Genomic DNA, 17,631 nt, shown 5'->3' with positions numbered 1-17,631 from the left:
TGGCAGGTGAGATTGTCAAAGTCTTTTTTTCCTGGACACCCACCCCTTTCCATTTTTTTTAAAAAAAAGATTTGCCAAGCGTGTTAAGCTGAATGCGCACAAGTTAATTGTGCGTAAGTTGTGAGTTACTTGTAAGGCTATGTCCAAACAATTCAAAGCTTTACATGGAAAATGTGTTTATTGCAATACTTTAAAATACTTTAAGCAGAGCATACTCAAGATCATACGCTTTATTTGCATTGTTGGATTTTAAGGAAAGCATACCGAAAGTATTTTCGGTCCATTTTCTGTAGCAGCTCAAACTACCAGGATCTGAATACAGTCTTAAACCACATAAAGGCGGTGACTGTTTTAGGTGTGTCCAATTGATGCACAACACATGGGTCCTTTTAGACTTGGAAGAGGGCAGAACAGAGCATGGAATCCTTATGAACATTCCGCCAACATGTGCAGAGGGGCCAAGAATGGAACCCCTGTGCAAAATGGTCACCGTTTATACAATATGTATAACCAAGTAATACATAGATTTGTCATTTTCCTAATTGTACACCATTCTGAACTGTGCTTAGCTTTTTAAAAAAGAAAATTTAAAATAGAAGAGCATGTAGAACAAAGGGGAGATACAGATATTTAAGGCAGTCACTACGACTGGGCTTGCAAAGTGTTTCACATCCTTAAGTATAAGGATCAAATGTTTTAACAGCTATGATTTTTCCAGCTTGACATTATATTAAATCTTATTAACAGCATTACAGCCTTAATACATAGCATTACGAAGAGACCTGCATCACAAGAAAGGTTCATTATTTGTGTGATGAAGCATGGAATGTTGGAAGAAAAGCAACATACTCCACCAACTGAATTCAAATGTTACCTTCCCAAGTATTGCATTTATTATATAACTGATTTACACATTTGCAGATCATATTTATATACTTATCTGCGGGTGGAATATTTGTTTTTATAACTTGTTTTTAATTACGAGCATTGTGGCAGAAAGCAGGGTATGAGTAACTGATGAGATATCAGCCTGTGAAACTCTCAAATTCCCTCCATAATTTTACCAAATCATACAGCCACTAGCTTTTGTTAACAAGTCTATCTGTACAGATCTGACTGAAAACCTCAGCACCTCTGGCTTTTATAGCTCAATATTAAGTGCCAATTCACATCCTATCTAAATTCAGAAGATGTGCCCAAGCATGGAGAATTATTTAAGCTGCTATCTATCCACACAGCAGTGGCTCTTTCAAGATTATCAAATTTTAGTTGCAACTTGTTTCTTACAGACATTCTATTGCAGGGATATTGCAATTTCCTAGAACTAGCTATGCTGTATTTATCAGAAAACCAAATAATTTTCCAAGATAGCACATGTATCGTCCCTGCAGCTTCAAATACAGGTTCATTAATATTCTGATTTTCAAAGCTGTGAACTTTGTCTCCCCAGTTGTGGGGTACACATTTAATGTAATTATTTGTTGCCTGAAATAATAGATACAAAACTGTATAGTCAAGAGTGCTATGAGATTCATCATGGGAGAAAGGTGGGATATAAAGGTGCCAAATATTTGAGGACTACAGTGGCTGCTGCAGAGAGTGAATAAATTTAAATTAAACCAAATTTTAATTCAATTATTTTTAATAGAAATGACAGTAATTACTACTTTTTTGTTTTAAAGGAAATCTTAAGTTAATGCAAACAGATACGTTAAAATCTACCCCACTTGAAATTGAATCATGACTATATCAGACACACTGAATTAAAGTTGTTTTTCTGTTTCAACAGAAAAAACAAAGGGAGGGAAATCTCACTTTTGAGGTTAAGTATTACATGTGCCACACTATAAGCTTGTTCAGACAATTGTATCTCAGACTGTTAAGACAATATGCATGTGCTTTTGTCACACACAAAGCTCTATTGTACATGCTGCAATTAAACCAGGAAGCTTCCAATTAACCGTACTTTCCCACTTCATCCAAACTAGCAAAATGTTATCAGCTTTGGAACAAGCCAGGATATTACACCAAAGTTTGAAGCCAGCATATTAGCCCAGTAAGGTTAATTAGAAGTTTCTTGATTTAATCAAAGCTTACGGCAAAGGGAAAAACACAGAGACAGCCTATGCAGGCAAAAGGCTTGGGTATATCACAACTTTATAATCCAAGGTATGATTTGTCTAAATGTTGCCATAAATCATGAACTGTATTTATTATTATACGTCTTCTGCTGGACCCAGGGCCAGGAAGCAGGGTGGATTTGATTTAAATCAAATCGATTTAAATAACGATTTAAAGTACTAGTCAGTAAGACTTGATTTAAATAATTGGTTTTTTAAAAAAAAACATTCCTGCTGGTATAATCTTAATATTTACAACCAGATGAAGGTTTGACTTTTGGAATAATAAATTTTCAGAGTAGTTTTTACAGTTATATCAAAAATTACAGATTTGGTTATACTATTAGAAATACATAGACAGATAATTATGAAATTATTGTGAGGCTTAATAAGTTAACTGTTTATATTTGGACAACTTTTCCACTGTACATTATTGGAAGAAGAAAAACAATCATTTCCTTAATAACAATTTGAACATTATAGTATATGTATCCATGTTTGTTAACTGATGTGGTTAAACTTTTTTTAAAAAACAACCAACTTAGACTGAGTTTCAGCACACGTGAAGAACTTAAAACAAATCCTTATTTCCTGATTATAGCCTTTGGACTATAATGTAACTTAAATAGAAAACTATCTTTAGAAATATTTTTTCCCTCCAAAAGCATTTTATTTTAAAAATCCAATTTAAATCAAAATAATCAATTATATTTTTTTTAAAATCCCATTTAAATTTTTAAAAATCTGATTTATTTTTTTTAAAAAAAAAATCATGGATTTTTATCCACCCTGCCAGCAAGCCATCAGTGGCTCAAGGATCCAGTATTTAACCAGGATCTTCCACTGAACCAGCAGGGTGATCTGTACATACCATATTTTTCGCTCTATAACATGCACCAGACCATAACATGCACGTAGTTTTTAGAGGAGGAAAACAAGAGGAAAAAAAATTCTAAATGAAACAGTGGATGTATGATTTTTGTGGTTCATGCTGTGGCCACAGACATGTGATCTGACAGTGAGTTTGGAGTAGCCCAATGCAAAAATCCTGAGGATCCATGCTTTGTAACCACGTTTTTGCACCACTGCGGCCCCAGGCAACGGTGGGTGCGTGATTTTTTTGGTGCAAGATGTAGCCATGGACATGCTATGTGATCTGATGGTGAATTTGGGGTGACCCAGTGCAAAAATCCTGAGGATCCATGTGGATCCGTGCTTTGTAACCACGTTTTAAGTGGGGAGGGAAGGAAAAGCACTCAAGGGACAAGGAGCATGCGTGGGGTATGTGGAGAAGGATGCTGCTAATAATGCAGAACAGGGGTTTAAGGGGAGAAGAAGCACGCGTGGGGAGGGTGGAGAAGGATGCTGCTAATAATGAAGAAGAGGAGTATAAGGGGAGAAGGCTCCTCTCCTCTCCCACTTTTCTCCTTTAAAGCAAGCAGGCTCTGCTTTTCTCCTTCCTGCCTGCTCATCCCCGGCTTAGTGAGCTGAAAAACTTTGCTGCTATTTAGCGAGTGGGGAGAAGAGAGGGACAGAGAGCCTGCTTGCTTTAAAGGAGCAAAGCGGGAGAGGAGAGGAGCCGCTTACATGGCTCTTCTCACGCTTTGCTGTTTCAAAGCGAGCCACGGAGGAGGGAAGGAAGGGGAACCATGGATCCTCTGCCCACGACTGCAGCAGATTCCCCCCCCCTCCGCCACCCATAGGCATTCGCTCTATAACACGCACAGACATTTCCCCTTACTTTCTAGGAGGAAAAAAAGTGAGTGTTATGGTGCAAAAAATACGGTACTTGTTTTACATCCTCTGATGGAGGGATCTTAAGAGAGCTGTGCATAAACAAATGCTAGCAAACCTCAATTGACTGAAGCAAACTTGTAAAAAAAGAGTGGACCAAAATTCTTCCACAAGGATGTAAGAGACTGATGAAGTCTAAATTATTTTTATAGCCTCTACGGGTATTAAATCTGCCCCTGGGGCTTTCCCGTTTCAGTTGGGCTACCAGACTCTAGATCAGAGGTCCACAAACTAAGGGCCATGGGCCGGATAAGGGACTTGTTTATCCGGCCCACGCACACACACCCCAGCTCTTACCGGAGCTGCGCTGCACGGCTGCCCACTTCCAGGTCGGAAGAGCACCGGAAATAGCTTGTGCACGTGCACTATTTCCAGTGCACATCTGGGTCAGGGGAGGTCCGTGCACATGTGCACAAGCTATTTCTGGTGCTCCGCCGACCCAGAAGTGTGCCAGAAATAGCATGTGCGCATGCATATGGGCACGTGCTCCCCCGCCCTCTGGCCCGCCGCATGATCGGCGCTGGAGACACTGGCCCGAGGCCTGGTAAGTTTGCTGACCCCTGCTCTAGATCTCTTGACGTTGTCTGGGCAGCATGAAACAACAGAGCAGGCCCTTCTTCATTTCCAGTATTACACAGACATTCAAACCAGGTTTATCCAACCCATCTTATATAAGTTCCCTGGGCATTCAAAACAACACAAGATCTCCCTGTTACTACAGGACAAAAGCCCAGAAATTACATATTCAGTCACCAGATTTTGCGTTGCCATGATAGATATTCGTCGAAGGATGGTCTATGAGACAATTCAGTCCTAAATTGAAGGCCCATATTGTTAGATCCACTCTTTTGAAGCCCCACCCTACATAGTTGTTTTAACTGGTCTTTTTAAATTTTTAACATCGGTTTTTATCCATCCTTTATTTATGCTTAATTAAGTATTCTATGTATAAGGTTTAAGCTATGTTTGGTTCTTGCTCCCAATTATTTAATAATTATTTGCTTAGACTCTTACTGTTATACTATTTATTTAGATGCTCTGCTTATGCTGGTCTGTGACTGTAATAAAGTAAATTTCAACTGATGAAGTCATACAGAAAATGATGACTTATTGCTGCTGAAGGTGGTTCATGAGGTGTACTTAGTTTTTCACGCATAGCTTTTCCACTTTGGCTTTATTTCTGCTAAATAAATCATGACACTGTGTAGTATGTCATGTGCTGCTGTTCATCTGAGGTTGTATTTACCAAATTTTAAGACCTCATATGTAAAACCACAGAATTCAAAGAGTATGTACTTCCTTTCCCCCCCATGATTGTATAGGATAGCTTATGACAATCCTGGAACATTAGCTACTGTCACAAACTGAGATCAAGGAAACCCATTAGAGAAATCTCTAAATGCAGAATAGATCATGTAAGGAAGATTACAACTAAAGTCATAATACAGATAGTACGGTCAGAGAGTTAAGCATATGGAAAACATTTAATACATTTTACAGGAAGGTAAAGACAGATGATTTTCTGGTACTGTATATTACATTCCCTACACATAAACACATACCAGCAGCAGGCATACCCTAGGAGGCTTACAGGATGGATTTTTGCTGCTGCTGCTGCCACCTATATTTTATCTCTCGGGAAGAAAGCTCAACAAATGCAGCTCTGCAAAATTGGCATCAAGTAAATGTCCCATTGATTGAAAATAGGAACTTCCAAACATCATTCTTAGGAATAAATACATTTTCACCAAAGCAGCAAAAACAACATTCCCAAAATTTTGGCTGAAGATATGTTTGGAAGGCCACTAACATCATTGAGTGTATAACCCTCTTACCTCAATGCAAAAATAATTACTGTAACACAGTCACTTTTCAGTGCCCGTTTCTGAAAGTTGGCCAGAGTATTGCAATACACAAGGTAAATTATCAATGCCAGTTTTCATACTGTTAAAATCAACAATTTTGTCTTATACTGGTATACAGCAGAAAAACTAAGACACTTTAGCCACACCTGTGCCTTGAATCAATTGATTGAAAGGCGCTATAACATATTTACTTACATTATTTATTTTTGGAAAGATATTTGCTAAGCCTGCATTTTTTACAACTTAGGACAGCGTGAATTTTTCATAGTGAAAGGAAATATAAAAGGTCACACTAGATAGTAGATCTTGCTGCAGGGACACAAAAGATCTGTGCGCTAAATTCTACCTTGATCTAGCATATTTTGGGGAAAGTGGTTTGTTTTTCCTTCTGTTCTCTGTGGGTTTGGATGCTTCTTGTTATATTGCTGTCAAACTCGGCACAAGGTTTCCCAAGGTGAGGGTATTAGTTTTCATCAACGCTGGACTGCTGGCCACCATTCTGAATCAACATTGTGGGCCCAAGCATTATTTTTGTGTGATCACACATTTTAGGGCATGAAGGGTCCAAACTACAGCAATTTTGAAACTATTTGGCAGGTCTTTGTCAAATCTGTCATGATGGTTATAACCTGCGCCTAACCTGGCATGAAAGGGCCCGAGGTGGACAAACTGATCTTCATCTACATTTGGACACTAGAGGCAGTTTTTAATCAATATGGTAGGTCAAATTAACCCTAATTAAACTTTAGTTCACAGAGAGAGAGAAATTGATTCGGGGTCATGCAGACCCCTGGGTTAGTGTGTGTATATGCACAGTCCTGTTGTCTTTGTCCCCATGGAGAAGGGGACGACAGAGGACGAGATGGTTGGATAGTGTTCTCGAAGCTACCAGCATGAGTTTGACCAAACTGCGGGAGGCAGTGGAAGACAGGGGTGTCTGGCGTGCTCTGGTCCATGGGGTCACAAAGAGTCGGACACGACTAAATGACTAAACAACATGCACAGTCCTAAAACTTAAAAAAAATGCACTATCCACTTAAAACTATTTTGAGATTTATTCAAATTCCTGGGCAGTGCCAGGCATTTCCCACTAGTAATATATAAAAAAGGAGCATACTTTGGAATAAAATGAAAATCTGACCTAAGTTTCAAATGTGAAAATCAACTTTCAAACTGAAGACACTAAGATGGCCACGGCTGGTCCTCTCACAAGCCAATCCCATCTGACATAGCAAGTATTTCTATCACTGACTTCTCACCAGAGAGAAACAATAATGATTGCCCTTCTAGAATTCTCCTAATCTTCAAACATCAAGACTGCTCTGCCCAACCATTTTCCATCACCAGAGAAAACTTCCAAATATTTTTGTTTAAAAAGCAGCTATACTGTTGCAAGCAAAGAAACCACACATCATCTGTTTTATCCTAATTATACATGTTTCAATGAAGAGTGCTTCCCACTATGTATTGCCACAAAAAACTCATTTCTCATTTAGTTTGCACACTATTATATGTTGTCTATATACATTCCTTCATCCTTCATAGAAAAAAGCAGCATTTAGTCACAAATAACCACAAGCATAAGCTTCTGATGTTTTAGGTTGCTCATTGTTTACTTCTGTCCCTTCTGCAGAAGGGACTGTTAGATGATTGATTCCCAGATGTCCTGGATTAAACATATTCCACTTGAATCTAGGTAAAAGCCCTGCTTATCCCTGGGCTTGAGTTAAATCATATGAGCAGATCGCTTTGGAGACTTCTTACAAACTTTGCGGCCAGCTCTCATGGTTCACCTGACCCCCCACTCAAAGGATTACAAGCCAAATGGGAATGAAAATGTGAGTGGGAAAAGGCTATATAAGCTGCCATGATAACCAGCTCCCTCCTGGCCAGCAGTTGAAACAAACAATGTAATTTACTCACATAAGATTTGGTGTAAAGAGTTGCTATGAGTATCAGCCCTGTTTCGTATCTTGCCTCAACCAGGCATGTACTAAGTGGTTTCCACAAGGCACTGTTCTTCCAGCCTTAACATATAATAATAAATACTAGTTGTCCACTTTTCACAGCTGTTGTTAATGTTACTGAAGACCTTTCCACATGTGAAATATGCTGTGCAAGGGCTGCTTTACAGCTGATGTGATCATAGCACCCTGATTAATGGATTAATCAGTCCTGTGCAACTCTTCCCAAATAGCAGCAGCTCCTGGTGCAAATCCACTCCATGTTTGTGCATAAGCATCAAATATTTCTAAGTTACATTTACCCACTGTAAACAGTTACCATATAAAAGCATATAGTAAAGCCTGGGGGTCAAGTGCAGCCGTCAATGCATCCCTATCTGGCCCTCAGGCCTCTCCTCCAGGCGACACACCCTCCTTGGATGTTTTTGAACTCTGATTATGTCTCATTCCCCTGAATCGAGGATAAAGAGAGATACACAAATGTGTGTAGAAACAAGCCTAGTGTAGAAGGGTAGAAAAAATACATTTAACTACTCCACCCACTTTTGCCGCTGCCCCTACCCACCAATGGCATGCGGGTCCTAGAAGACTGTAGCCAAATGGTATACAAATGTACAGCAAATAGTCTTGGCCAAAAAACTTACAAATAGGAAATAATCAGACAAGAGAACTTCAATAGACTGGCATTGCTTCATGCTGCATGTTAACTTATCAGTCTACTAAACGAGACTGCCATCAGCAGATAAAGACCTATGGAGAGACTATTAAGATAACGCTGATGCATTTTACTGTATATATCTGTGTACAAAGGACATGCTGAGATTGTTTTGTTCATGTCTTATTTTAAAAATGCCCAGAAGGGACTGCAGCCCTTACTCTGAATAACTTTCCAAACACTTGGTGTTTAGAAACCCATTATTTAATGCATTTCTCAAGGGCTCAAACTGTTTAACACACATAATCTCACAAAATGCAAGGCAGGTCCATATTATTGTCCTCCTATTACAAAAGGTGGGGGTGGGGCATGAAGGAAACCCTAAATATTAAGTGTTATTATCAAAGCCTCTTGCATGCAGAGGGAGCACGGTGGAAGCATTGCTTTTTATATTGTATTTTTTATGCTCCAAACAATCCTGATATCTACGGGTAAGGGCGCTATACAAATTTAAAAAGCAATGATAAATAAGTAATAATAAACCAAACAGCAGAAGCAGCAAACCATGTGAAAGACAAAGTAATGATGGGAGACCCCAGAGCAAGACGAAAGCACTCTAGAGAGAAAAGCCTCTTTTTTTCTTTTGCAAAAGACTAAAAAACCCTGAAGACGCTCCACAGCCTAGAGCAGGACCAGGGCAAACACGTGTTTGCCGACACAGGTACCGGGGTTACCTGTAGCTTGCCTGCCAAACATGCACAGCCCAGACAGCACAACCCAGGTCTACAGGTCGCCGTAACGTGTGAATCAGCCCTGTGGGGTGTTTTGGAAGGAAGAGCACGGGATGCGATTGGGGGGGAGCGGGGCGAAGCGGCCTCGGAAAGGCGGCTCCGGGGAGGCCCGATAACGAGCTAATAACGGGCAGCGGCTGCTGGCGAAGGGGGCGTGGAGCGGGGCGGGCGGCGCTGGCCGCCGCAGCAGGAACAGCCGGGGGCCGCCGGCGCTCGCTTACCTTCGGTTCCGCCTAGGCCCGGTAGGTGCCCCGAGGGCGGCTGCGCCTCATGAGGGGCCGCCGGAGGGCCAAGCGGGCCCCCTGCCTTGACGGGAGGCGGGGACGCGGAGCAGGGGCGGAGCCGGGGCCCAGCGGGGAGCGGGGGGAGGGGCCCGGCGGGCTGAGGAACCGCGCCCCCCTCCGCGGGTGCGCCGGCCTCCCTGAGGACTAGCGCCGCTCTGCGCCCTCCCAGACGCGAAGACGCCGCCGCCTCCGAGGAATTTAATTTCTTTGGCTGCTGGGCTCCCCCTCCTCTCTCTCTCCCCCTCAGCCTCTCCACTTCCTGCCAGAGGGGGCGCCGGAGAGGCGCTTTTCCGGGCCACGTGACCGCCCTGCCTCCGACTCCGCCCCGCGCAGGTTTTGCGGTTGCCATGGGGACGGGAAAGAGGGCCTAGAGGGGCCTAGCGAGCCCCGCCCTCGCCTGCTTTAGGGGGCCGAGCCGGCCCTCTGGTAGTTAACAGTACTTTGCCACCTGGGCAGGTGCGGCTCGTCTTAGCTCGGCCCGGCGAGCGGTAGATCCCGTCGCATCTAGCGACGGGGCACCGCGGACTCGAGGCCGATGCGTCGGTCGCGATTCCCTTGCAGGGTTCACGCCAAGCGCACGCAGGCAGGAATTCAGCCGGTGAAGCTCGAGGGGGAAAGTTGAACCTTTTGGCCTGTTGCGCGGTGCTCGAAATAGTCCGTGATTTAAATAAATAATAATAATAATAAGACTGGCGCAGCCTTACCTGGACCGGTGTGTGTGTAAACTTCGTTTGTTTGTTGTTTAGTCGTGTCCGCCTCTTCATGACCCCCTGGACCAGAGCACGCCAGGCGCTCCTGTCTTCCACTGCCTCCCGCAGTTTGGTCAAACTCATGCTGGTAGCTTCGAGAACACCGTCCAACCATCTCGTCCTCTGTCGTCCCCTTCTCCTTGTGCCATTTGGCAGGGGTGGGGGTTTGTCCTCCTCCCAATTCTATAACAGTATTGTTGTTGTTGTTTAGTCGTTTAGTCGTGTCCGCCTCTTCATGACCCCATGGACCAGAGCACGCCAGGCACTCCAGTCTTCCACTGCCTCCTGCAGTTTGGTCAAACTCATGCTAGTAGCTTCGAGAACACTGTCCAACCATCTTGTCCTCTGTCGTCCCCCTCTCCTTGTGCCCCCAATCTTTCCCAACATCAGGGTCTTTCCCAGGGAATCTTCTCTTCTCATGAGGTGGCCAAAGTATTGGAGCCTCAGCTTCAGGATCTGTCCTTCCAGTGAGCACTCAGGGCTGATTTCCTTCAGAATGGAGAGGCTTGATCTTCTTGCAGTCCATTGGACTCTCAAGAGTCTCCTCCAGCACCACAACTCAAAAGCATCAATTCTTCGGTGATCAGCCTTCTTGATGGTCCAGCTCTCACTTCCATACATCACTACTGGGAAAACCATAGCTATACGGAGCTTGAATTGAATTGAATTGATCTTTATTACGGCCATTGGCCCGTCACACAACAGTTTCCCATACCACCATAATGTACTTGAACCTCCAAATTTAAAACCGCCAAAACTTACAAAAAAAAAAAAAACCAGACAAGAACCAAGCAAAACAAAAACAAAAGACCAACATCATACATTACAACAAATTTGTAGCATAAACATCACCCTCTGCTCATAAATTGATAGAAGACATCAATGGTGATATCACCTAATTACATCCTAAAGCATAGATCATGGTTTAAAGGGATTATCCGAGCCACACAGGAGTCCGTTTCTCTTCTTTAGGGATAGGACGCTGATCAAGAATCTGGCAACCATGAGTGATCTTAGGGGGTCATCATCATTTAATAGATATCTCAATTTGGCTTCAGTCGTATCATCGGCAATTCCCTTAAGATATTGAGCAAGAAACTTGCTCCTGGCCGATAAGTGAAAAGCACAATCAAGAATTATGTGATGCAACGATTCTGGTGCCCCACAATTACAATCACATAAGAGCGATATCTGTCCATTGGAGAATCTATTTCTCAGCACGTTCGATGGGAAGGTGTTGAATCTTGCCTTTACAAAGGCATATCTATGAGCTGAGGAAGTTAAAGAATTCAAATAGTTTGGGAGCCTTAAGAGGGGTAATAAACCAAGATTTAGAGGTGAGCAGGTACCATTGCCCAAGATCATTTTCTGCTGCAAGTCCATCTCCTCTAGCTTACAGGTTACTGTTCTTTTAGCTGGAACTATATCCTGCTCTAGTAATTTGGATGGGGAGATTCCCATTGCCATTATTTTCAGCTGTAATTTTTTTACCCATGGGCTCTGGAAATCATCTCTCCACATACATTGTATCAAGTACAAGTTTGGGAGATTGTGCCATAGAGGTAACCAGTGACAAAGTATGTGCTTCCACAGAGCATTTTCCAGGGATACAATATTAAGTTCCATGCGTAACGCTGTATTACTTACACAGTTGGGCAGTTTCAATATCCCTCTTAAAAACTGATTTTGAATGACCTCCAGGTGAGATAGGTTGGCAAAAGTCCCCCAAATTGAGATGGCATAAGCAATCGTCGGGATCACCTTGGCCTTGAAGACTTTCAACGCCGATGGGATATGAAGGGCCCCATCGGTGAAGAAGAATCGCAAGATCGCCAAGGAGATAGATTTGGCTCTATTTGTAACATAGGCTACATGGGCCTTCCATCTGAGGTTATGTTGTAACCAGACTCCCAAATATTGGAATCTATAGACTTGTTCGATGACTCTCCCATCAATTCTCCAATTATGGAGTTTCCGGCTCTTTGAGAAAATCAGGATCTTAGATTTTCCATAATTAATTGTAAGGGAATTTGCGTGACAGTATGATCCAAAAATTTTTAGGGCCCTCCTGAGACCTACTCTAGAAAAAGAAAGAATGACTGCGTCATCCGCATATAGTAACAAGGGGCAGCGATAAAGTGCTAGGCGGGGTGCATGAATCCTTTCTTGGGCCTCTATCAGGGGAGTCCTCATGTCACTTATGAACAAATTGAACAGGAGTGGAGCCAATATACAACCCTGTCGGACACCTCTGTTAATGGGAATTGAATTCGTGAGATCACCCTCCGGGGTGAATCTCACTCTGGCCGCTGAGTTCTCATGGAGTTTGATTATTAGCCAGAGAAGCCTTCTGTCGATGCCCCAGCGGGTGAGTTTTTCCCAGAGGATGCTCCTGGGGATACTATCGAATGCTGCCTTCAGGTCAATGAATGCCACACAGAGTTGGCCACCTTTTGGGGTGGAATATTTCCAGGCAAGATGCTGTAAAATTAGAATATGATTAATTGTTGACTGTTTTGGGCGGAATCCGGCTTGTTCGGGCCCAATTAATTTTTTCTCTTCGGCCCATTGGATTAGTCTGTTCAACAGGGAGCGGGCATACAGTTTCCCCACTATTGAGAGCAGGCTGATGTTCCTGTAGTTCCCCGGGTCATCTGGTGAGCCCTTTTTGTGGATTGGAACGATAACAGCGTCCTTCCATACTTCCGGAATCATTCCAGAGTTGTTAACTGCATCGAAGATGTTCGCCAGGACCTTGGCCCACCAGTCTGCGTGGTATTTTATAGCTTCTGCTGGGATCAGGTCTGGCCCAGGCGCTTTCCCTGTTTTAAGGTTGACGATCAGGTCATGGATGTCTTCCGGATCGGTAGGGGGCCAGAGGGGAAGCTGATCTTGAAATTCGTCTCTTGTGTTGACGATACAGTCAGTTGTGGCAAAGTAATTTTTTAAATAAGATTCCCAAACTGGGGCGGGAATAATAGTTAAAGGGTATCTTTTAGTTCTTTTATTTACCAGGAGCCAAAATTGTCTGGTGTTCCGTGATGATGAGGCTTCTATAATTGCCCGCCATTGATTCGCTTGCCATTCCAGTCTGGCACCCTTTTGAATTTGCTTGTAGGCCGATTTTGCTTGGAAATATTCTTTTGGCAAGACCGTTGCCCCAGAGGCTTTATACTCTTTGTAGATGTTACCAAGAAGTTGTCTGGCCTGTTTACAAGCACTGTTGAACCACAATGCACCTGTCTTCCTTTGTGTTCGATTTATTATATGCGTTGGGACAGAGAAAAAAGACGTTAGATCTTCCGACAGATTCGAGAATAGTCTTAGGGTTTGGTCGTAATCATGATAATCCTCAATTAATCCTGAATATGCTTGTTTTAGTCCTTGTTGTAAATATGCTGAGAATTTTTGAGCATGAAGTTCGGACCATTTTACACTTTTGACTTGCAGTACTGGGTTCGTAACCAAATGTGTTGGATGTCTGTCTCCATCTGGGGTCCAGTCTATAGTTATTGTGGCGACCAACGGTAGGTGGTCGCTCAGTTGAATATTTTCAACTTTAAAATGGGAAAATTTGGGGAATATATCATGAGATACCAGCATATAATCCAGGACACTGTTTGCAGAGGGGCTTATGTATGTGAACTCACCCGGTATGTCAGGTGGGCAGTTCCCGTTTAGAATCACTAAGTTTAGACGTAGTACCAATTGGTAAAGAAGGGTTCCTGCTTCATTTACCCTTTCGTCTTTGGAGAGTCTTTGATTGTGGAGGGAGAGGTCATTAATGAATTCAGGGGTTATCCACCATTTGGCTTTGGTTAAGGACTCCTTGCTTTGTTGGCAAGGTGATGTCTCTGCTTTTTAAGATGCTGTCTAGGTTTGCCATCGCCTTTCTCCCAAGGAGCAGGCGTCTTTTAATTTCGTGACTGCTGTCACCATCTGCAGTGATCATGGAGCCCAAGAAAGTAAAATCTCTCCCTGCCTCCATTTCTTCCCCTTCTATTTGCCAGGAGGTGATGGGCCCAGTGGCCATGATCTTCTTTTTTTGATGTTGAGCTTCAGACCATATTTTGTGCTCTCCTCTTTCACCCTCATTAAAAGGTTCTTTAATTCCTCCTCACTTTCTGCCATCAAGGTTGTGTCATCTGCATATCTGAGGTTGTTGATATTTCTTCTGGCAATCTTAATTCCGGCTTGGGATTCATCCAGCCCAGCCTTGCGCATGATGAATTCTGCATATAAGTTAAATAAGCAGGGAGATAATATACAGCCTTGCCGTGCTCCTTTCCCAATTTTGAACCAATCAGTTGTTCCATATCTATATCCATATCCAGTTCTAACTAGCTTCTTGTCCCACATAGAGATTTCTCAGGAGATAGATGAGGTTCCTTAAGAACTTGACATAGTTTGCAGTAAACTTTGTAGGAGCTTGCTATGTCCATAGTCACACACCTATTTACTGTTTCTTTCTATTTACAGCATTTCTGTGCTGCTTAATTCTTTGCATTTCTAGGTGGTGCACATAAAAATAGTCTGTAGAAAATGAGGCATTTTTTTAAAAAAATGCAGCATCAAACCAAACACAACAAATGGGGCCTCTGCATTTTTCACCTGAGGTCCTGCTCCACCACTGCCTCCAGGGGAGGTGTAGAGGATAGTGGCACGGAAAGAGACCTTTTCAGTGTTGGCTCCCCATTTATGGAATGCTATCCCCAGGGTAGGCATGCCTGGTGCAATCACTATCTGGCTTTAGGCACCAGGTAAAAAACATTTTTATTTACGCAGGTGTTTAGATCTTAATTTTCTGCTTATCTTTCTGTAGTTGATGGGTGAGATATAGTGCAAGTCACTTTCTCTAATAAATACTTTCCTATTTTGTGTTTGGGATGGCCCTCTGTTTAGGTCAAATCAAATGCACTGCCATCTGTTGGAGGATTATGGTTTGAGTCCCCTCTCCGCTTTTGGCAGGAATGAATGAATTCTGGCTTATGCTGCAGAGTTCCTAGTAATGAAGACTTAACTCATTTGGCTTCTCCTTTGCCTCCCTCTTTTCTCCCCCTCCCCCAGAATCACAGCTCTTGTGCCTTCAGGAAAAATTGATCAGGTCAAACTTCCCAATAGCCCAGTCCAATGCATGCTTACTCAGCGAAGTCCTATGTTCAAGGAGGCTTACTCTTAGGTAATGTGTATAGGATTGTAGTCTTGCTCTTGTTGTGGGAGGGTTCATGTTATGCTAAATTTCTGCTTGTTATGTACCCATTTCTGTTCATTTTTAGCTGCTCACAGCTGCTGCTGTATTGCTTTAAATTTAATATTAATAGAATTTATATAGCCACCAATTTTATATTTCTGTAGCCTTGTGGGCAGGATGGCATATATCAACATTTGCAGGCAGTTGTAAAAGGATATTATGAGGCATTTGTTGTTGCATATAAAAACTTGGCAAATAATAGTACAGGGGAAGAGATGGGTTAGGATTCAGATGTATTGACCCCAACCAATGTGTGGGAGGGAAGAAATTGGATACTTGCCAGTGGATCAATAGGATCTGTTTCAAAGGGGGGGGTCAAATATATCTTCTACAAAATCAATGACTAAATACATTTTTCCTGCCTGCTGTCGCCCTACTGGATTCAATGAGGCCTTTGTAGGATTGCAGAATTATAAGGTCTTTCTTCATCCTTATGGAAAGGCATGTGGGAGTTATATGGTAATCTAAGATTCTGCAAATTAATAGTCTTTAAGGTTCCATAAGTGACTTTAATTCTTTTTTGCAACATATAGAAATGAGAGACTCTATTTCAAGTTGAAGGAGAGAGGGTAAACTTTATTCTGGTGATTTGCTTTTGATATGTGTGTTTTCATCTATCTCACAGTGCAATCCTACATACGGGTCTATTCAGAAGTAGGTGCTTACAGGTGGGTGCTTATAGTATAACAGATTGCCGTATTTTTCGCTCCATAAGATGCACTTTTTCCCTCTTAAAAAGTAAGGGGAAATGTGTGTGCGTCTTATGGAGCGAATGCAGGCGGGAGGCTCTGCTCAGCGCTTCCTTTAAAGAGCCGCGCGAAGTGTGTGTGCATCTCTTGGGGGCTTTTCCCCGAGGAGGGAGAAGGGCAGCCCATCAGTCCCTTCTCCCTCCTCGGGGAAAAGCCCCCAAGAGCCGCACTCCCTTTAAAGAACCGCGTGGAGCATGTGTGCAGCTCTTGGGGGATTTTCCCCAAGGAGGGAGAAGGGCAACCCGTCAGTGACAGACTGCCCTTTGCCCTCCCTCCCCGGGGAAAAGCCTGCAAGCACTGCACACACGCTCCACGCGGCTCTCGTGAACGGGAGCGCTGAGCAGAATGCATACAGCGCTCCCTTTAAAGAATATTTTATTTCTTGCATTCCCCCTCTAAAAACTAGGTGCGTCTTATGGTCAGGTGCGTCTTATGGAGCGAAAAATACAGTAAGTTACCTCTCATTCATGCTGTTGACAATTTTTTTAAAAAGCATTTATACAACTTCAGTTCTTCGGTGACTACTGCTTCAAGGGAAGAGGATGGTGAGGAAGCAGGACTTCTTTGGTACGAAAGCAGCCACCAGCAGGCCCCTAAGTCACCAGCTGTCACTTGATCAATAACCTCTCCCCCACCCCTTTTTGGAACACCCTTTTTAGCCACCACCACAGACCATGTTTCTGTCCTCAAAATAGCTTCACTGCCACACTGAAGCAGTGGCGTAGCGTGGGTTGTCAGCACCCGGGGCAAGGCAAGTAATTTGCGCCCCCTAACCCGTGGATTTGCGCCCCCTAACCCGTGGATTTGCGCCCCCTAACCCTAACCCCCAGATGTTGCGGCCGGCCCCCCTGCACCCCCCACGCTACGCCACTGGTTGCATTCATGCCACCTTGAGATTTGTTTGATTATTGTTCTCATTTGACACCATTTATAACTTATTTTTGGCCCGTCTTACTGATATTTGGGTAGAATAATAAACTGTTTCATGTTTATGTCCCTGTGCATCTGATTAAGAATGAACACAAATGGCCTTGCAAAATGCAGGCTATAAGAACCAGAAGACAAGCTTTATTTCAGACAGCAAATATGACTCAGGCACCCAACAGACCCCTCCAGATCAGGAAAGCTGCATTTCGTGGAGTGGTGGTGATGTCGGGAGCAGAGGCATGGGGGGGGGGGAGCAGAATCCTTTATTTGCTCACTATTTCCTTGCTGGGACACAGGTGGTGCTGTGGCTTAAACCACAGGGCCTAGGACTTGCCGATCAGAGGGTCAGTGGTTCGAATCCCCGCGACAGGGTGAGCTCCCGTTGGTCGGTCCCTGCTCCTGCCAACCTAGCAGTTTGAAAGCTCTGCACATGCTCGCGGAGCCTCTTTCTCAGCTGCGCGGGGCTTCCTTCCCTGGATCTG

At 43.3% G+C, this 17,631-nt stretch overlaps 1 protein-coding gene and 1 long non-coding RNA gene across 14 annotated transcripts in view; one reads left to right on the top strand and one right to left on the bottom strand.

Moving 5' to 3' along the window:
• PHC1 (polyhomeotic homolog 1) overlaps positions 1-10,197 on the bottom strand; it is a 29,989-nt gene extending 19,792 nt beyond the window's left edge. For 2 of the 6 annotated variants that reach the window (XM_081893903.1, XM_081893905.1), the window contains exon 1: positions 9,411-9,731. The gene's annotated coding sequence lies outside the window, so the exon portion shown is untranslated. Of the gene's footprint in view, positions 1-9,410; positions 9,733-10,177 lie in introns of those variants that run through there. The other 4 variants (XM_081893904.1, XM_081893906.1, XM_081893908.1 and 1 more) reach the window with 4 other exon arrangements.
• The window catches only part of LOC309360337, a 30,422-nt gene continuing 22,605 nt past the window's right edge, over positions 9,815-17,631 (top strand). For 6 of the 8 annotated variants that reach the window (XR_014164000.1, XR_014164001.1, XR_014164004.1 and 3 more), the window contains exons 1-2: positions 9,815-10,185; positions 15,290-15,401. This is a non-coding gene — a long non-coding RNA (uncharacterized lncRNA). The remainder of the gene's footprint in view (positions 10,186-15,289; positions 15,402-17,631) is intronic. The other 2 variants (XR_014164002.1, XR_014164003.1) reach the window with 2 other exon arrangements.

The sequence above is a fragment of the Podarcis melisellensis genome (assembly GCF_964234715.1).
Source record: "Podarcis melisellensis genome assembly, chromosome: 17".
Lineage (NCBI taxonomy): Eukaryota > Metazoa > Chordata > Lepidosauria > Squamata > Lacertidae > Podarcis > Podarcis melisellensis.
The sequence above is the reverse complement of the archived record's forward strand: the minus strand, read 5'-3'. Positions and strand labels throughout refer to the sequence as shown.